Here is a 21979-nt window from a genome sequence, read left to right as displayed (position 1 = left end):
CCCCTCAATTATGACTACACTAATAGCCAGGCTAATTAATGAGAATTCTAAAGGTGATGTATCAATCAAGGGCTTAGTACAGTGCTCTGCACACAGTAAGCACTCAAAAAATATGGTTGAATGAATGAATAGGGAAGCTACACAGATACAATCTAAACTTTATACTTAGACCTAATGCTGCCCAGATTTCTGTTACCTAGGTAGCACACCGATCAACAACTCAATCGTAGATAAGGAAATATAATATGCTCTTGGGCAGGAAATGTTTCTGTTACATTGTTTTCTCCCAAGTGCTTAGTACAGTGCTCTACACACAGTAAGCGCTCAATAAATATGACTGACTGGCAAATCAAAGGCTAACAGGCCCTATGGAAGATAGATGTGGCAGCAGGCAGTATCAGGTTCCACACCGAACTAAAGTTCTAAAGAGCTATTGTGTTAATCTTCTCTACAACTGAAAGACTTGGACCCTACAAAACACCACATCCAACTCCTTGGACAACTCCCTCAGCACCATTTACAGGCCACGCTCAAATGTCGAGAGAATCATAAACAAAAAAGGCTCCTATCATCGAAGGTGTACTCACTGCAACACGGCTACACCGGTTGGGACACATATTGAGAATGAACAACAGCAGGATACCACAATAGCTGCTGTAAAGTGAAGTAAAATTGGGATATGGATATTTTATGAATATGCTTAATAAGAGCTTCAGAGAGTGCCACATTCCAGATGACCTGGAATGCACATCAACTGTTGCAGGCAGACTAGCCTGATTCACTATTAAGAAAGGGCAGAGTTTCTGAGCATAAGTTTGTAAGGATCGAGAGCAAAAAGCCAATGCAAAAAAAAGGCACCAGGAGCAGCCAATATCCAACATCACAGTATAATAATGATAATAACTATGTACCAGGCACTGTACTAAACTCTGGGTTGGATGCAAGCAATTTGGGTTGGATACAGTTCCTGTCCCACATGTCCCTGCTCTAAGGTCTTAATCCCCATTTTAAAGATGAGGTAACAGAGGACCAGGGAAGCCAAGTGACTTGCCCAAAGTCACACAGCAAACAAGTGGCAGAGCTGGGATTAGAACCCTGGTCTTTCTGACTCCCAGTCCCACGCTCTATCCACTAGGCCATGTGCTTCTCTAGCACAAGTAAACTTTTCTGTGTGCACAATGCAGCCAGGACTGGGGGTCCCGACTGGCTTTTTCACTCACACATGAATTCAGAGAAGAAACTCGCTGTCAGTGGTGGCATCAACTTCAGACAGCAGCTACAAACAACCCCCGTCCAGCCGTACACTCAAAATAAAACGCTGGCACTCCTGCTTACTTGTAAGAGGTTTCCTGCTTTACTGGAATAAATGGGTGTTAACAGGTTCTTTTCCCTCTAGAACTTCAGATGTAAATTACAGGCTGATGTCAGAATTGTGAATTAGCTTTGAAGCAAAGCACATTTCTGTAGTAAAAATACTGCGGAGCAGAGCACACACTCTAGGTTATGAACACTTAACAGGATATTGGTGACATATATATTTTAATCTTGCCTGCCACAATACCGATAAGGCAATGTAAGAGTCAATTCAATCAGGTGGTTATAGTTTATGTGGTACCTATTTGGTTTTTTAATTACTTTCCACAAAAATTACTATTATTACACAATATGAGGGATAAGCTGAAGAAACTTGCACTTGTGCGTCAAAGAGCAGGCTGAAGTCGTAACAGATGTTAATTCTACGAATTTTAAAAAGTTATCAGGGAAGATGGTCACCAAATCATTGAGGCCTTCAAAAGGCCCCAATTTTTACTTTAGAAACTTTAGGAAACACATAAGTCCACTGCTTACTGACTTGCGAGAAATGAAATGAAACCTTTTTTTTTCCAGTGGGGATTTCTGCAGTAGGTACTTACTTTTGAAAATTCCCCACAAAAATTGCCAAAGACAACAAGAACTGTTGAATGAAGAAAATATTTTAAGGAAGTGGAAAAGTTCATATAAACCTGAAAATGTAACAATATTGTCATTTTAAGCATCTGATTGAGAAAGAGAAAATTTCAGAGGTAAATACAGGTCCTAAAACTCCTTCTCGGAGAAATGTACATATTCATTTAGGAAAAGGTGAAAGTAAACTAATAAATTGATTTACCTTTAAATGTATATAAATCAGAAAACAGATCAAACAATAAAAAATTCAGTCACTGTATTGAGTGGAAGAGTATAAGATAGAGTTGGTAGACACATTTAAATAAATTACCAGTGCATATAAGCCTACTCTAGCTTCCAACTTTAGAGTTTCCTTGTAAACAGATAATTGACCAGGGAAAAGGAGGAATTCATTTCAGAAAACTGAATTTATTTTCATTGAAATCAGAATTATCCTGGTCAATCTCAGACCCAAATATCAAAACAATAGAGTGTAAACACTCAGTTGATGGAGAAAATGAACAAAAACTTGCAGCCATGGAAGACTGACTCTGTTACCACCTTCTTTCCCCAGTCTATCTGAGAAGAACTCTGAAAATCAAAATATATTAATCCAATTCCCCCAGTCAATTTGTGTTTTCATAAGCCGGGCCAAAGGAATTAACTTGATTAAGTGGGAGAAGTTGAGTGATAAAGTGACGCTGAACTGACACAACTAAACTGACAGTTTAGATGGTAGCCCTCTATACTGTAAATTCATTATGTAGGAACCTATCTGCTAATTCTGTTGTAGTGTACTCTCCCCAGTGTTTAGTACAGTGCTCTGTGCATAGTAAGGGCTCAATAAACCATTGATTAATAGGCTAGGCACAATTCCTCATACCTTTGTATGTTTACTGGTAAAGGTTGGGAGTAGAACTGAGTTCATTTCTGTCCCAGGTGCTGCTGGAAGTGATGATGATGATGCTGCTGCTAGTGCAGGATATGGGAATGTTCTAATCCTGGGGGGGAAGGGGGGGAGGAGAGAGAGAGAGGGAGAGGGAGAGGGAGAGGGAGAGGGAGAGGGAGAGGGAGAGAGAGAGAGAGAGAGAGAGAGTTTTCTCGTTCACCTCACCTCATCTCTCTCTAATAATGACTGGACACAGTCCATGTCCCACAGGGGTGGGGGTCGTAGTCTTAATTCCCCATTTTGCAGATGAGGTGTAATCCCATGATTTGCAGAGCTAAAGTGAGTAGTAATAGTGTTATTAAGCACTTAGTGGGTGCAAAGCACTATTCAAAGAGCTATGAGAGACTACATAGTTGGGAATTAGACACTGAACCTGTCTCTCAGGGGGCTCACAAATCTAAGTGGAAAAAAAAAAAACCTTCTGCTATAGGCCAAAAGGCAATGATAGTCACTACTTCTCTCTTAGGATATGTGCCTTGCTAAAAGGTTTCTACAGACAAGGCTTCCCGTGTGAGAAGAAATTTATCAGGAAAAGAAAGTTGTATCAGATAGCCTACCTAGATTCACATTGTGGGAATGTATGTCCTGAATTCCCAGCTGTTTTTCCTAAAGATTCAGCAATAGGAGCATAACAATTTAAAAAATTTGGTTTTCAAAGCAGCTCAACTGCATGACTTCAAAGGATCAGTTCAGAAGCTACTGTACCACATAATCACATCTAAGAGACAGAACATCCACTAAGGTACAAGACATTCAAGCATTCTCTAATTCAGATACAAGTACACAATTCTCATTAGGAAGCTTGCAGAGGGAGTGGGAAAAGAAGATTCTGTTGGTCCCTTAAAACAGAACCTACAACTAACATTTCTGAGGAAGATACACCTATTACCTAGGTTTTAGTAAAAATCATAATTTGGGGTGCCAGCAGAATGCTCACTTTAAGATATACTCCTTAACACACTGAGCACTTAATTTTATAATCCAATTTCAAGCAAATCCAGGTTTTAAGCAAACCCAGGTAGAAGCAACACAGCCTTGAAAATAGAGCAGAGGCCTGGGGATCAGAGGACCTGGGCTCTAATCCCAACTCCATTACTTGTCTGCTATATGACCTTGGGCAAGTCATTTAACTTCTCTATGCCTCAGTTTCCTTATCTGTAAAATTAGTGATTACCTGCTCTACCTCCTAAATAAACTGTGGGTCCCCTGTGGGATGTGGACAACTGATTATAGCATTTTTATGTTTTGGGGTTTTTTCTGGATTGGGGTTTTGTTTTGTTTTTTAAATGGTATTTGTCAGGACATACTATGTACCAGGTACTGTACTAAGTACCGGAGTAGATCATCATCATCAATCGTATTTACTGAGCTCTTACTGTGTGCAGAGCACTGTACTAAGCACTTGGGAAGTACAAGTTGGCAACATATAGAGACAGTCCCTACCCAACAGTGGGCTCACAGTCTAAAACGGGGAGACAGAGAACAAAACAAAACATACTAACAAAATAAAATAAATAGAATAGATATGTACAAGTAAAATAAATAAATAGAGTAACAAATATGTACAAACATATATACATATATACAGGTGCTGTGGGGAAGGGAAGGAGGTAAGATGCGGGATGGAGAGGGGGACGAGGGGGAGAGGAAGGAAGGGGCTCAGTCTGGGAAGGCCTCCTGGAGGAGGTGAGCTCTCAGTAGGGCCTTGAAGGGAGGAAGAGAGCTAACATGGCAGATGGGCAGAGGGAGGGCATTCCAGGCCCGGGGGATGACGTGGGCCGGGGGTCGATGGCGGGACAGGCAAGAACGAGGCACGGTGAGGAGATTAGCGGCAGAGGAGTGGAGGGTGCGGGGTGGGCTGTAGAAGGAGAGAAGGGAGGTGAGGTAGGAGGGGGCGGGGTGATGGAGAGCCTTGAAGCCCAGGGTGAGGAGTTTCTACCTGATGCGCAGATTGATTGGTAGCCACTGGAGATTTTTGAGGAGGGGAGTAACATGCCCAGAGCATTTCTGGACAAAGACAATACGGGCAGCAGCATGAAGTATGGATTGAAGTGGGGAGAGACACAAGGATGGGAGATCAGAGAGAAGGCTGATGCAGTAGTCCAGACGGGATAGGATGAGAGCTTGAACGAGAAGGGTAGCGGTGTGGATGGAGAGGAAAGGGCGGATCTTGGCAATGTTGCAGAGCTGAGACCGGCAGGTTTTGGTGACGGCTTGGATGTGAGGGGTGAATGAGAGAGCGGAGTCGAGGATGACACCAAGGTTGCGGGCTTGTGAGACAGGAAGGATGGTAGTGCCGTCAACAGAGATGGGAAAGTCAGGGAGAGGGCAGGGTTTGGGAGGGAAGACAAGGAGTTCAGTCTTGGACATGTTGAGTTTTAGGTGGCGGGCAGACATCCAGATGGAGATGTCCTGAAGGCAGGAGGAGATGCGAGCCTGGAGAGAGGGGGCGAGAGCAGGGGCAGAGATGTAGATCTGGGTGTCAACAGCGTAAAGATGATAGTTGAAGCCGTGGGAGCGAATGAGGTCACCAAGGGAGTGCGTGTAGATCGAGAACAGAAGGGGACCAAGCACTGAACCTTGGGGAACCCCCACAGTAAGGGGATGGGAGGGGGAGGAGGAGCCTGCAAAAGAGACTGAGAATGAACGATCAGAGAGATAAGAGGAGAACCAGGAGAGGACGGAGTCTGTGAAGCCAAGGTCAGATAGCGTGTTGAGGAGAAGGGGGTGGTCCACAGTGTCGAAGGCAGCTGAGAGGTCGAGGAGGATTAGGATAGAGTATGAGCCGTTGGATTTTGCAAGCAGGAGGTCATTGGTGACCTTTGAGAGGGCAGTTTCCGTGGAATGTAGGGGACGGAAGCCAGACTGGAGGGCGTCAAGGAGACTGTTGTTGTTGAGGAATTCGACTCAGCGCTTGTAGACCACTTGTTCAAGGAGTTTGGAAAGGAATGGTAAGAGGGATATGGGGCGATAACTAGAAGGTGAGGTGGGGTCAAGAGAGGGTTTTTTTAGGATGGGAGAGACATGGGCATGTTTGAAGGCAGGGGGAAGGAACCAGTGGAGAGTGAGCGGTTGAAGATGGAAGTTAAGGAGGGGAGAAGGGATGGAGCAAGAGATTTCATGAGATGAGCTGATGATCTCATCTCATGAGATGAGATTTCATGAGTAGATACAAGTCAAACAGGCTGGACACAGTCCATGTCCCACATGGGGCTCACAGTCTTAATTCCCATTTTACAGGTGAGGAAACTGAGGCACAGAGAAGTTAAATGACTTGCCCAAGGTCATGAAGACAAGTGGGGAACCAGGATTAGAACCCACAGGTCCTTCTAACTCCCAGTGCTCTTGCCACTACGCACACTGCTTCTCAACACAGTGCTTCTCAAAAAGGAGTTAATACTACTACAAAAGATAACAATAATAATAATTATGATATTTGTTAAGCACTTTCTTTGTGCCAAACACTATGCAAAGCACTGGGGTAGATATAAGGTTATCAGGTTGGACACAGTCCCTGTTCTGCATGGGGCTCATAGTCTACGTAGGAGGGAGTATGATTTAATCTTCATTTTACAGATGAGGAAACTGAGAAACACAAGTTAACTGACTTGTCCAAGGTCACACAGCATACAAACGGCAGATCTGGGATTGGAACCCAGGTCCTGTGCCTTGCCAAGATGGTGCACTTTCCAATAGGCCAAGCTGCTTCCCAACCAAGCACACCACACCACAACTGTGAGTCTCCAAACCATCATCTGGATGACATCAACAGAATAATATGAGCTCCATCAAAGTGGTGATTCAATCTTTCTCATCATCTGTTCTCTCCTCTTGAATTCTCCTCTTTCCTTGTGATGACAACAGGGCTGGTCTCAGAAATTACCTGTCTCAGGGTGCACAGAAGCATCATAGAAAGGCCACCCTATGTTTGTGTGTTGGGGGTGGGAGGGGAGGCCAAATATTTTTTTCCCCCAACTCAAGGCAACCTAATGTCTGCTGTCAAGCCAGGTGACAAGACTTCATTTTTGAAAGTATCAGATTTGGACTTCCAAAAGTTCTTAAGAAATTCTGGACTAGAAATGCTTGAATCCAAATTCTCTAACATTTTATATTCTGCTGCTGGCCCATAATACAAAACTCAAGCCATATAAATCTACACCCTCTCTCTTTTGCATCACCCTTGCACTGGAATTTGTACCATTCATCTACCCCATCCTCAGGCTCACAGAATATATGCACATATCCATAATTTATTTTAATGTCTGTCTCCCCCTCTAAATGGTAAACTCCTTGAGGGCAGGGAACATGTTTACCAAATCTGTTATACTGTACTCTTCCAAGGGCTTAGCACAGTTTTCTACACACAGCAAGTGCTCAGTAAATACCACTGACTGATTTATAATTTCTTTGTCACCACTGTGAAAGATATGCACACATCCTGACCAAAAACATCATTCTATACCCAAAGGCTTTTGGTTAATAATAATAATGATAATAATAATGATTATTATTATTATGGTATTTGTTAAGTGCTTACTATGTGCCAGGCACTGTACTAAACACTGGAGTGGACACAAGCATACCAAGTTGGACACAGTCCCTGTCCCACGTGGGGTCCAGTCACAATCCCCATTTTACAGATGAGGTAACTGAGACCCAGAGGAGCCAAGTGATTTGTCCAAGGTTACACAGCAAACAAGTGGCGGGGTCAGGATTAGAACTCAAGTTCTTAATTTCCAAACGCATGCTCTAGCCTCTACTCCATGATGCAATGTCAGAACGTATCTACCAAATCTGTTATACTGTACTCTTCGAAGCACTGACTATGGTGCTCTGCACCCAATAAGGGCTCAATAACTACATCTGGTTGATAATTTGTTTGTCACTAATGTGAACGATAAGCACACATCCTGCTCCAAAATGCCATCCTACACCCAAGAGATCTGAGTTCAAGACAGTTTTTGAGAATGCACATTATCATTAGTCAGGATAAGATTTGGATCCATATTTTTACAATGCAGAAAGCAGATGAATCTACTTGAGGTATCCTGAAATTGCTGGATAATTGTTCAAACCACCATGTGGTGTGACAATAAAACATGGTATCAGGTATGATAAGGCCTCATTTGGGCAAAGATACTTTCATGCATAGTCACAAGAATTGTTAAATTACTTTAAAAATTAGAAAATGAAGAAAACTGTAAAATGTCAGAAAATGATATTTGAACAAAAACCTTGGTTGCCCAAGTACACATCCAAGCAAACAAATGTATTTATGAAATTTCTTTCATATCAAACTGCGCTAGCAGCTCATTAACAAACCACTGACATTTCCATTATAAATCATTTATTCCCTTATATTAATATCTGCTGTTAGGCAAGTGGTGTTAAATGCATCTGCTAAAAAATGTTCTTTGTGAAAAGCCTCAATGTGTACACACTTGCACGCACAGGTAACCACGCTTAAAGACAAATGAGTGATTTTTTTTTTCAAGTGCTGCAGGCATTACTAACTTACCCAAAAGTATATAGCAAGAAGGTACAATCAACAAAGCAAGAGGAAACTCTGAGTCACTATGACTGATACATAAATTCAAAAATTCCACTGTCAACCACACATGCAATTTTGAATAACTGTCCATAACCAGCCTAGGATGTTATCAATCCATTAACATTATTTATTGAGGGTGCATTGCGTGCACGACACTGGACTAAGTGCTTTGGAGAGTACAACAGAACTCAAAGACATGATTCCTGCCTTGGATTCACCTTTGTGCCTGCTTTTTTTTAATTCCCCACTTGGCTACTCCCATTATCCTCTACTTTTTTAACATTCCTATATAATAATTTGTTTTAATGACATTTGCTAAGCGCTTACTATATGCCAATCACTGTACTGAGTGCTGGGGTAGATACAAGTTAACCAAGTTGGACACAGTCCAGGTCCTATATGGGGCTAACAGTCTTAATCCCTATTTTACAGATGAGGTAACTGAGGCACAGAGAAACTAGGTGACTCACCCAAGTTCACACAGCAGACAAGTGGAAGAACTGGCACTAGAACCCAGGTCCTTCCTTCTCCCAAACTTGTGCTCTATCCAGTAGGCCATACTGCATCTGAGATCACTAACCTTTGAAGAAATTCACATACCAAACTACCAATACAGTTATGTTGGCCACAGCATCATCCCGGGGCTTCGATCCTGAACTACTTTGTATTAAAGTGGTGGAAAGGACCCTAGCAGCCTCAACATAAAGCCACACAGTGGGGAACTATGGGCGGTAGTGATGGCATTTAGTGATGGCATTCATTAAGTGCTTACTATGCACAAAGCACTGTTCTAAGCGCTGGGGGGTTATAAGGTGATCAGGCTGTCCCATGGGGACTCACAGTTTTAATCCCCATTTTACAGATGAGGGAACTGAGGCACAGAGAAGTGACTTGCCCAAAGTCACACAGCTGACAATTGGCGGAGCCTGGATTTGAACCCACGACCTCTGACTCCAAAGCCCGGGCTCTTTCCACTGAGCCACGCTGCTTCTCTACTGCTCTTTTGTTTTCATTTTCTGAATTTATGCATGTCTCTCTCTTTTATGTCACCCGTCTCCTCTCACCATTTATTCTTAGATCCATTCATTCATCCAATTGTATTAACAGAGCACTGTACTAAGGGAAGTACAATTCGGCAACATATAGAGACGGTCCCTACCCAACAATGGGAGATTTCCATTTGGGGTAGCCAAAATGGCCAAGAGTATAGCAATCTTTCTTAACTTCTCTGTGCCCCAGTTTCCTCATCTGTAAAACAGATTTGATACCCATTTCTCCCTCCCACTATAAGCCCCTTGTTGTTTGGGGAGATAATCTTATATCTACCCCAAAACTATGTGACAAGCACTGAACACATATTACTATTATTATTATTATTCTGAGAAGACAATAACCCTGCTAGATCTAGGACAGTGTACTGAACACCTCTGATCACACCTTTGTGATTGTAGTACGTGCTTAACAAAAACCATTTCTCTTATTATTGGCTTTGAATCCCTGTCCCTGTCCTCTGACTCTCTTTTGAGCCACATCATTTTGCCTTTTTTAATTCTACAATTGACTAAGGATCTCCTTGCCCATTTACCTTCATACTCTGCTCTCTCTCTCCCCACTCATCAACCCCTATTCCTCTCTAGCCGGATTCTCCCTTATTTAAAACAGCACCATTAAGTGAAAAGTATTTCAGATCACTTCTGAAATGGACCCTACACGGATAAGATACACCATCCTCAACAGCATGGATTTATTTTTTGGTTTGGAGTGATACAGGGATGCAGTGATTTCTCAAGCAAATCAAAAGAACAACTTCAAAACAACTCATCTAGGAATGTCCTGTTACAGCAAACTTCAGTTTCAAAATGTTTATAACACTCAAAATTTGTTTCTGAAATTTTGCTTCAAACCTCTGTTTCAAGAATTTGAAATCCTGCCTGTTTGGGTTTTTTGTTCAACACTTATGACTCCGGAAAGACACGAACCAACACTGCAGGTGGGAGGAAAAACAAGACCAACTTCTCCACCTCAGTCAGTCAGTGACCTCAAGTTTCAGAACCACCTACAAAGGCGACTACTAAAAAATGTATAACGGTTTTCGAGGATCCGACCTCATTTCTCAAAAAAAGTTACCAACAATCAAAATTAGTACAATTTCAGCTATGATCCCTGGCTTGGAACCATTTAGTTAGGTGAAGTAAAAAGAGGTAGATTACATAGGAACAGTTTTTCAATAACCTAAAAATAAAAGTCGGGGCAGGGAGATGGTCACTGGCAAGTCCAACAATCAGTTGTATTTATTGAGTGCTTACTGTGCTCAAAGCACTGTACATTGCTTTGCACATAGTAAGCACTTAATAAATACCATCATTATCATTATTATTATTACTATGTGCTTGGGCAAGGACAATATAACAGAGCCGGTAGACACATTCCCTATGATCAACAAGCAATCAATCAATCAATAGGAAAGCAGTGTGGCCTCGTGGAAAGAACACGGAACTGGGAGTCAGAGGACCTGGTTCTCACCCCCGCTCCACCACTTGTCTACTTTGTGACCTTGGGGAAGTCATTTAACTTCTCTGTGCCTCAGTTCCCTCACCTGCAAAATGGGGATTCAATAGCTCTTCTCCCTCCTACTTAGACTGTGAGTCCCATGTGAGACCCGATTATCTTGTGTCTACTCCAGCGCTTAATACGGTGCTTGGCAGCTAGTAAGTATTTTAATACCACAATTACTATTATGATTGAGTGCTTACTTTATGCAGAACACTGTACTACACAATTGGAAGAGGACAATACAACAGAGTTGGTAGACACATTCCTTGCTCACAAGGAGCTTACAGTCTAAATGGGAGACACTACTTGTTTCAGGATGCCCAAGCCATCTTGATATCCTAAGGGGGTCCATTGCTATCTTCCCCACTTCGGGTCAAAGAAACCATCACCAGCCATGAGGATCATGTTCCGTTACCTCATCTATATAATGGGGACTAAGACTGGTAACCCCATGTGGAACATGGACTGTGTCCAACCAAATTATCTTGTATTTACCCCAGTGCTCGAATACAGTGCCTGGCACATAGTAAGTGCTAAACAAATACCTTTAAGAAAAAAAAAAAACAGATCAATTCCACAAATATTTTCAGGATCCATAACCCTTCCTGCTTTGCTGGCCATTTTAAGAATTCTAAGGTGCCACACTTTTGTCTAATGCCTTATCCTGTGATTGTTCTTTTGGAACTTCTTCTATCTAGACCTTCAATTCCTGAGTAACACCACTTCTCTCAAGCTATATCATGACAGGAGCTTCTTGGTCACTAGAGGGGACCCTAAACAGTTACAATGGGGTAACAAACTTCTAATTCATCTATATTCTGAAAAACCCAAACTATCAAATATTCATTGTTGATTTTTACCACAAAGCCACTTCCCAACTCTTTTTTCTCCTAATATTTGAAATCAGTGAGAGTGAGGCAGAGGGAGAGGGAATAACTGAATATCAGAAAATAACTAGCTAATTCCAATCCCACAACTCATCCACCCTCCAGCGCTTAGAACAGTGCTTTGCACATAGTAAGCTCTTAACAAATACCATCATTACTATTATTATTGTACACTGTGTCTAGACACTAAAACAATGTGGAAGCAGCAGGAAGTAGCATGGCCTAGTGGAAAGAGCATGGGCCTCGGAGTCAGCAAGTCCTAGGTTACAATCCCATCTCATCACTTTTCTGCTGTGTGACCTAGAGCAAGTCACTTTGCTGTGCCTCAGTTCCCTCATTTGCAAAATGGGGATTCATATGGGAATACTTGTCTCCCTCCTACTTAGAATGTAAGCCCCATGTGGGGCCTGATTATCATATATCTACCCCAGCATTTAGTACAGTGCTTGACACTTAGTAAGCACTTAAATACCACTTATCATTGTCATTATTATTGTTGTTAATAATAATAATAAAAACCATAGTCGCAGAATCAGGTTATAGTAATTAAATAAGCTGTAAGCCCATTATGGGAAGGGCACACGTCTGCTTATACTGTTACACTGTACTGTCCCAAATGCTTAATACATTGCTCTGTACATAATGAGCACTCGATAAATGCCACTGATTAAGTGAGATGAAGTGTCATGGGAATCACCGGATTACTTTGGTTTAAGTGAAATTTTCCTTCCTTCTTGAACAAGCCTGTTTTCAGGAATGAAAAATACGTCAAGAGTCACAAGAGCATTCCATCTGGATTGACAAATAAATTTAGGGAGCCTGCTTTCTTTGGGGGAGTCTTAGAATCTTCAGAGATTTTTCTTACAAAAGAGAACCAAGACAACATGTAAATACACTTCCCTCCCATCTTTCCCAAAATTACTTTAAAAACAGAAAAACCAACTGCCTAAAAAGATCAGGAGCCAAACTTTTTAGAAAAATAAAATTTTTGCTTATAAACTTTAGAAACTTGTCCTGGATTGTGGTAACTAAGATAAAAGTATTTGGTCAAACTTACATTCATTCAGTCAGTCAGTCATATTTATTGAGCATTTACTGTGTGCAGAGCACCGTAGTAAGATTTGGAAGAGTACAAAACAACAATACAAGCATCTAGCTGCCTGTGACTTCTGGGATCAAGAATCATGAGGAAAGCAGAGAACCAATACTGGGAACAGAGTGAGGTCTTCAAACTGCCGATAATGGTGAAGAGCTAAATCACCATCTAAGGCATATGGCTGCCTAGTAAGTGCTTAATAAATGCCATCATTATTATAATCAGAGGGTACTCTCCCACCACTGATTTCAAGTTGCTTACTATTCACTTAAATACTTTACTTGCTATATTTTTGACGACGATTGTCAAAGAAAAGAAATAAAATTATATGAAATAAGCCATATACATGATATTTAACCATCCATGATTGCACAATACTTTCACAAATTCAAGATGAATTTCTGTGCCTGAATTTTGGATTACAGACAAACCAAGTCACTGTTTCCTTGCAAACCTCCATGTAAAGTGTGTCAGGCAAGTACTTTTTCAAGACTTTATGAACACCTCACTCCTCTTCTATATACACATGCATGTACATCAATGAAGTCATGTGCTTTTCACCACGGATTTGTCCCAAATATTTATGATCTCACAGTAATTTATTTTCAGAAAAATTTATGAGGTGAAAAAACAAAGCTGACAATAAACTTCATGCGTATAGTGTTATAAAATATTTCTAAATGCACGCTTACCTTAAATAGCTAACAAATTTGGACTGCAAGAAACAGCTTTGCTTACGAATGAGCCTGGGACTGTGAGTCAGGAGGCCTGGGTTCTAACCCCACCTCTGCAACTTTCCTGCTGTGTGGACCTGGGGCAATTCACTGAACTTTTCTTTGCCTCAGTTTTATCATCTATAAAATGGAAATAAAATACCAGTTCTCTTTTCCCCTTAGATTGTGAACCTCATGTGGGACAGGGATTGAATCTAACCTGTTCATACTGTATCTAGACTAGTAATTAGTATTGTGCTTGGCGCATAGTTAGTGCTTAATGTGACAATTATTTTTATTACTACTACTACTACTACTAGAACAGTGCTTTGCACATAGTAAGCGCTTAATAAATGCCGTTGTTATTATTATTATTACTACCACCACCACCACCACCTGGGGCAAGTCACTTAGCTTCTCTGTGCCTCACTTTCCTCATCAGAAAATGGGAACCAGATACTTATTCTCTCTCACCCTTAAACCGTGAGCCTCAGTCAGGTGAGATAGGAAATTTGATCTGATTGTGTTGTACTGACCCCAGTGCTTGGCACAAAATAAACACTTAAGTGCCTTGTACAGTGCTTTGCACACAGTAAATGCTCAATAAATACTACTGAATGGACTTAGATACCAAAATCATTCCACTAGATTACTAATTAATTGTGGAAAGGAGTGGTGTCTACTAATATTTACTCTCCTGAGCACTTACTACAGTGCTCTACTTAGGATAAAACCCTCAATAAATATGATTGAATGAATGAATAAATACTATTGTTTGGTTGACTCAATAACTAATTAAGTCTTAATAGGAGTCTTTGCTCATGCAGACCTTTGCACACCCGTAATGGGGTTTGATGTCAAAATACCACACAATCAAGAATGCTTTTCAACTTAGGTTCTCTAAAAGCAGCAAGCTATACTCGAGGACACTTGGGTCAATAGTGTAGTATAGAAACCATATGCTGAGTGGATCAAGACACCTCTGGGGCAAGAGCACGAGGAAATTGTACCTCAAGGTTATGATAATAGACCTGTCAGCTCAGTGACTTACCCCATCCTTGACATTTTGGTCTACTACAGTAGATAAGAAAATGTTCTTCCATGCCTTTCCTCCCTTCACCCTACCCCCTTCCCACTTCCTACACTTGCCCCATTCACCCATTATCCCATGCCTTTCTCTAGGGCTGGTAGCCAGGGACAACAAGCCATTGGAAGGATGAGGGCGAGAGGGTCAGTGACTGAGGTAGTACATTAAAAAAATATACTGTAATATTAAATCTCTGGGGAGAGAAACTTGTTGGGAGTTGTGGGGGATCAGAAGTTGGGAGAGGTCAGGAAAAAGGGTGCAAGTTCGGGTATAATTAATTTGCTGGGAAAGAGGAGAAAGTGCAAGTTGGGAAACAGCAAAGATGAATTCACAACGGAATTAGCACTTACCTGCTTCTGGAAAGAATCTTAATTTATAACACCATATAAATCTATAGGAAAACATACCCCCAACATACAACCATTCACAACAAAACCACATTTTTAAGGAATATAACCAGACTGTTCATGGCATATGCTTACATTCCTTTGACTACTCCTTGGAAAGGAAGATAGGATTCCACCCTTTACTACTATACTATATTCCAACACAGCAGATAGCAATTATTAGATATGAGAATACAACTGAAGTCACAATGTTTTCCAGAATAAACCCATTTGGTGTTGGAAAATAATAGCATAGCTACAATTTTCATGGAAGGGGGTACTAACATATCCTCTAATCATAAAATCTGCAAAAGGGCCTATTGATTTACACAACTTTTAATGAGCCAAATTGATTTAGAAAATTTTAAGCATTTAAAGTCTATTGCTGTTAGGAGAGATTTTAGGAGGATATGTCAGTGTAGATATTTAGCACCTATAAATATTTAGAGTGTCTAATGACCAGGACAGTAAAAAAACTTCCACAATATCTCCAGAATCTTAAAACAGAGTATCTTCCTTGTTACTATCTGTGTGAATGTCTAGCAGTGTGAACAAAAGCAGTAATAACTTGCCTGAAGATCCTTTTGGATTCTTTGCAAATACCAGCAACTGTTAGTTTACCAAAATGAAAACATGGAAAACTTACAGCATTTGACTCCAAAAAAAGAGTAGTATTTCCCTAACGTATGTGTTTTTGAAGGAAAAAAGCATTATAACTTGGGTGTACATTTTCCCTGTATATGGAGGGTTGTTTAATGTTACATTCAAACCTCAAGGAACTAAAAAAAAAGTCTTAATCAGTCCAAAAATTAAGTATCCCAAAAGGGTCTTGCTGTCACCCAGCAGTGGAGACACACAGCTTTAAAACTTCTCTCGATTCTAATCAACTTCCTGATTTAGAGAACCCAGATGTTCACTATCAACGCGTGCATTAGCACTTCATCAGTAAGCCCAGCTCCAAAAAGATTAATAATTTTTATAGGCTAAATTTAGAATTCCTTCTTTAAGCTAAACTGCATTTTTAGTTCGGGACTATTTCAGTTACAGTGATCTCAGATTACCTACCTGTGAAAATACTCATGAAAAACCTAAGGACATATATCTGTTAGCTGAAAAAAAAACCCAGTGTTAAAAAGCTCTCCTAAAGACTGAAATACTTAAAAAAATACTAAATATATGATATTCCCAGCAATCATTTAAGACCTAAGTGATAACATCATGTGATCTAGGTGATGGTATGGGACAAAATTAGCACTTCTCATCAGGCCAACAAAAACAGGCTGTCCAGATTTCACCCCAAAGTATCCCCCCTTCATGAATGGTGGATGGATTATTCCTAGACCATAGTCAGCAGTATTAACACATTCTGAAGGATTTATTGGCAAATAATCGATCCTGACCTCTGCTTGCTGGGGAGGGAGAGGGAAGGCTTCCACATGAACATATGCTATTTTATATTTGCATTGTCCTTTCTTTAAAGCCACAAAGTCAGAAATGTACTTAACAGTTTTATGATATCTGAGCTAATGGGAATAGGATCTTGGAGAGACTGTTGACTCTTCTCAGGGTGGCCTAGTTGATCAAGCAGGGATCCCGGAGTCAAAAGGCCCTGGGTTCTAATCCTGGCTCTCCCACTTGTCTGCTTTGTGATCTTGGGCAAGTCACTTCACTTATCTGGGCCTCAGTTACCTCATCTGTAAATGGAGATTAAGACTGTGAGCCCCATGTGGGACAGGCTCTGTGACCAACCCAATTTGTTTGTACCCACTTCAGCACTTAGTTCAGTGCCTGGCACATAGTAAATGCTGAACAAACAAATACTACAATTATTATTCTCACAAACCATTGACCCAATATATATAATGGCAGCCAAAAAAAGACCCAACAAACCAGGAAGGGGACTGAAAGTACAGATTTACCACAAAATGCCTGTTCCTGTCACCTCATTTTAGGAAGCTCCCAACAGAGTGGCATACAGAGGAAGTCAACTAGGAGATGGTCAGAGAAAACTAAAGACTCTGGTCAGAGACACAGAGATTGAAAGGGGGTTTTCTTTCCATAAATTCATGAAGTTGCCCATTCATATCCAAATCACACAGAAACTCCTTACCATCCGTTTTAAGGCACTCAATCAGCTCTCCCCATCCTATCTTACACCTGGCTGATCTCCTACTATAACCCAGCCCACACACTTCATTCCTCTAACACCAACCTATTCACTGTAACCCAATCTCGTCCATCTTGACATTGACCCCTTGTCCATGTCTTCCCTCGGGGGCTATGACTCTCTCCCCCTTCATTTATGACAGACCACCACTCTCCACACCTTCAAAGCCTTACTAAAAATCACATCTTCTCCAAGAGGCCTTCTTTGATTAAGCCCTCTTTCCCCCTACTCCTTCCTCATTCTGCGTTTCCTATATTCACTTGGATCTGTACTCTGTAAGCACTTGATAGTCTCCCCACTCTCAGTTCCAAACCCCTGAAAATGTATTTTAGTGTCTGCCTTCCCTTTTTTCCTTCAGGATCGCACCTGAAGAGTTTCCAGTACTCTACCAGTCTCAACTATGGGAGGGAGAGTCAAGCAGAAGCATATCCATTCCATTCCTAGCTTGGGCAGTGGCTAGTGAGTGGAAGGCAATCTGCTACGAGTCAAAACTCACCTGTGCTGGGCAGCAGCAGCAAGGAAGGAAGACTCAAGTTTGCTGTACGGAAGGAGGCAATGCTAAACCACTTCCATATTTCTACAAAAAAAACCCTATGGATACACTGCCAGAATGACTGTGGATGGAGGTGGGGCATTCTAGGAGAGATGTGTCCATGGAATTACTATGGGTTGGACACAACTCAACAGCATAAGATAATGACAGCAACTTCCCCCTCTAGACCTAAGCTCTTTTTGGGTAACAGGGCCTGTATACAATTCCCACCTGTGTATTTTCTCCCAGTGCTTAAAACAGCGGTGTGCTCACAGTATGAACTCAATATATGCTATTACTACTACCAACTCTGTTGTACTTTCCCAAGCACTTAGTACAGTACTCTGCACACAGTAAGCACTTAATACCAGTGATTGGCTGATGAAAGATATGAACATGAAAAGAGATTTGTTGTTCTCCCAACTGCACAATGAGGTTTTAGACAAAACAAATGTTTCTACTACAGAATACGAACTTGACTGTTAAGAATAATAAGGTTTAGAGGCAGGAAATATTGCTTTATAAAGGGTTTAGAGAAATTAGGGAGGCAGAGTGGCCTAGGAGAAAAGGCATCAGAGTCGAAGTCAGAAGACCCAGGTTCAGGCTTACTGTATAACACTGGGTAAGGCACAACCTTCTTGTGTCTCCATTTCCTCAAATGTAAAATGAGAATATGATACTTTTTCTCCCAACCAACTAGTTGGAACGTAATATGGGAAGAAGCATGGCCTAGGAGATAGAGAACAGGCCTAGGAGTAAGAAAGATTTGGGTTCTAATCCCAGCCCTGGCACCTGTCTTTGGTGTGATCTTGGCCAAGTCACTTAACTTCTCTGTGCCTCAACTATCTCATCTGTAAAGTGGGGATTAAGACTCAGAGCCCCACATAGGACAGAACTGTGTCCAACCCAATTTTCCTGCCTCCACCCCAGTGCTTAGTACAGTGCACGAAGTAAGCGATTAAAAATACTACAATTATTATTATTATTATTGGGGAAGAAACTGTGTCTGATATGATTTTATTTTGATACTTACTAGACTCTATTATTATTATTATTATAAGAGATTAGAAAAAACAGAGGAAAAATGAGGGTTCCTGGAAAAGATCAAGATAAAATGTTAATATTTTTCAAGCTGATTCTAGACCTATACCCTATTATTCCAGGATTTCAGTTATAGCCTTGCCTTCTGCCCCAAACACCAGCCTGTCCACATTCTGGTTCTAGTCATGAAAACCTTGCCTTTGAGACCACCGTCATTTCTCAACACAAAATCCACGATCCACCGGTAAGAAATCATCACTGGCACTGTCCGCCTCCTTCGCTCTTATGTTCGAGCTGCCGAACGCTGCTGGCAAAAGTCTAAACACCATGCCAACCTCATTCACTTCAAGTTTATCCTTTCCTGCCTTAATTGTTGTTCTGTTGTTGTTAGACTGTGAGCCCTTAAGCCCTTTTAGACTGTGAGCCCAATGTTGGGTAGGGACTGTCTCTATATGTTGCCAATTTGCACTTCCCAAGCGCTTAGTACAGTGCTCTGCACATAGTAAGCTCTCAATAAATATGATTGATTGATTAATTCAGCCCTCTCCTCTGCCAGACAAAACTATTTCTCCTCCCTTATTGACACCCATGCCCATCATCCCCGTCAGCTCTTCCGTATATTCAACTCCCTTCTCAGGCCCCCGGTTCCTCCCCCTCCTCCTTCCCTCACCATGATCTGGCCTCCTACTTCATTACTAAAATTAAATCCATCAGGTCCGACCTCCCCAAAGTCACTCCCCCCTCACTTCTCCAACCCCCGGCTCTCAACACTCTCTGCTAATCTCCCATCCTTCCCAGCAGTATCCTCAGAGGAGCTCTCCTCCCTCCTCTCAAGTGCTACTCCAGCCACCTGTGCTTCTGACCCCATTCCCTCTCATCTCACGAAATCTCTCACTCCATCCCTTCTCCCCTCCTTAACTTCCATCTTCAACCGCTCACTCTCCACTGGTTCCTTCCCCTCTACCTTCAAACATGCCCATGTCTCTCCCATCCTAAAAAATCCCTCTCGACCCCACCTCACCTTCTAGTTATCGCCCCATCTCTCTCCTACCATTCCTTTCCAAACTCCTTGAACAAGTCGTCTATACACGCTGCCTCGAATTCCTCAACACCAACTCTCTCCTCGACCCCCTCCAGTCTGGCTTCCGTCCCCTACATTCCATGGAAACTGCCCTCTCAAAGGTCACCAATGACCTCCTGCTTGCCAAATCCAACGGCACATACCCTATCATAATCCTCCTCGACCTCTCAGCTGCCTTCAACACTGTGGACCACCCCCTTCTCCTCAACACGCTATGCAACCTTGGCTTCACAGACTCCGTCCTCTCCTGGTTCTCCTCTTATCTCTCCTGTCGTTCATTCTCAGTCTCTTTTGCAGGCTCCTCCTCCCCCTCCCATCCCCTTACTGTGGGGGTACCCCAAGGTTCAGTTCTTGGTCCCCTTCTGTTACCGATCTACACTCACTACCTTGGTGACCTCATTCGCTCCCACGGCTTCAACTATCATCTCTACGCTGACGACACCCAGATCTATATCTCTGCCCCTGCTCTCTCCCCCTCCCTCCAGGCTCGCATCTCCTCCTGCCTTCAGGACATCTCCATCTGGATGTCTGCCCGCCACCTAAAACTCAACATGTCCAAGACTGAACTCCTTGTCCTCCCTCCCAAACCCTGCCCTCTCCCTGACTTTCCCATCACTGTTGACGGCACTACCATCCTTCCCATCTCACAAGCCCGCAACCTTTGTGTCATCCTCGACTCCGCTCTCTCATTCACCCCTCACAGCCAAGCCGTCACCAAAACCTGCCGGTCACAGCTCCGCAACATTGCCAAGATCCGCCCTTTCCTCTCCATTCAAACCGCTACCCTGCTCGTTCAACCTCTCATCCTATCCTGTCTGGACTACTGTATCAGCCTCCTCTCTGATCTCCCATCCTCGTGTCTCTCCCCACTTCAATCCATACTTCATGCTGCTGCCCAGATTGTCTTTGTCCAGAAACACTCTGGGCATGTTACTCACCTCCTCAAAAATCTCCAGTGGCTACCAATCAATCTGCACATCAGGCCAAAACTCCTCACCCTCGGCTTCAAGGCTCTCCATCACCTCGCCCCCGCCTACCTCACCTCCCTTCTTTCCTTCTACAGCCCAGCCCGCACCCTCCACTCCTCTGCCGCTAACCTCCTCACCGTGCCTCGTTCTCACCTGTCCCACCATCGACCCCCGGCCCACGTCCTCCCCCTGGCCTGGAATGCCCTCCCTCCCCACATCCGCCAAGCTAGCTCTCTTCCTTCCTTCAAGGCCCTACTGAGAGCTCACCTCCTCCAGGAGGCCTTCCCAGACTGAGCCCCCTCCTTCCTCTCCCCCTCATCCCCCTCTCCATCCACCGTCTTACCTCCTTCCCTTCCCCACAGCACCTGTATATATGCACATATGTTTGTACATATTTATTACTCTAACTTGTACATATCTATTCTATTTATTTTATTTTGTTAGTATGTTTGGTTTTGTTCTCTGTCTTCCCCTTCTAGACTGTGAGTCCACTGTTGGGTAGGGACTGTCTCTATATGTTGCCAACTTGTACTTCCCAAGCGCTTAGTACAGTGCTCTGCACACAGTAAGCGCTCAATAAATATGATTGATTGATTGATTACTGTCATCTCAGCTGTAAGCTCATTATGGGCAGGGAATGCATCTATCAATTCTGTTGAAATGTACATTTCCAAGAGCTTAGTACAGTGCTCTTACATTGATAAGTGGTCAATTAACACCACTCACTGCATGATTGAAGTCTTTCTTGGAGTACTCCACGCAAAAACCTGGTCCAAGTAAAAAATATGTGCCAAAGTGACTCCTTTGAAGCTTCAGAGAGCATATTGCTGCTCCATATGTAATCAAAAGCATAAATTTCAATATTTGATATTAATCATTGGTACTTCCTGAGCACTTACTGTGGGCAGAGCACTGGAGTAAGTGTTTGAAAGAGGATAATATAATACTGTTGGTAGGCACCTGTCCTGAAAGAGTTTATAATCTATCCACTGCTCTCCTCAGAGTTTCTTTTCCTATTTTTCATAAATATAATCCATATTTA

The 21979-nt window shown here is 42.3% G+C and overlaps 1 protein-coding gene and 1 non-coding gene across 2 annotated transcripts in view; one reads left to right on the top strand and one right to left on the bottom strand.

The window, feature by feature from the left end:
* The window catches only part of IGF1R (insulin like growth factor 1 receptor), a 327353-nt gene that overhangs the window by 163089 nt on the left and 142285 nt on the right, over nucleotides 1-21979 (bottom strand). The gene's annotated exons all lie outside the window — the stretch shown is intronic.
* LOC119929193 lies at nucleotides 17665-17801 on the top strand. Its single transcript, XR_005451329.1, has one exon. It is a non-coding gene; the product is annotated as a small nucleolar RNA SNORA7 (small nucleolar RNA).

The sequence above is a fragment of the Tachyglossus aculeatus genome, chromosome 5, assembly GCF_015852505.1.
Source record: "Tachyglossus aculeatus isolate mTacAcu1 chromosome 5, mTacAcu1.pri, whole genome shotgun sequence".
NCBI classification, from domain to species: domain Eukaryota; kingdom Metazoa; phylum Chordata; class Mammalia; order Monotremata; family Tachyglossidae; genus Tachyglossus; species Tachyglossus aculeatus.
The sequence above is the reverse complement of the archived record's forward strand: the minus strand, read 5'-3'. Positions and strand labels throughout refer to the sequence as shown.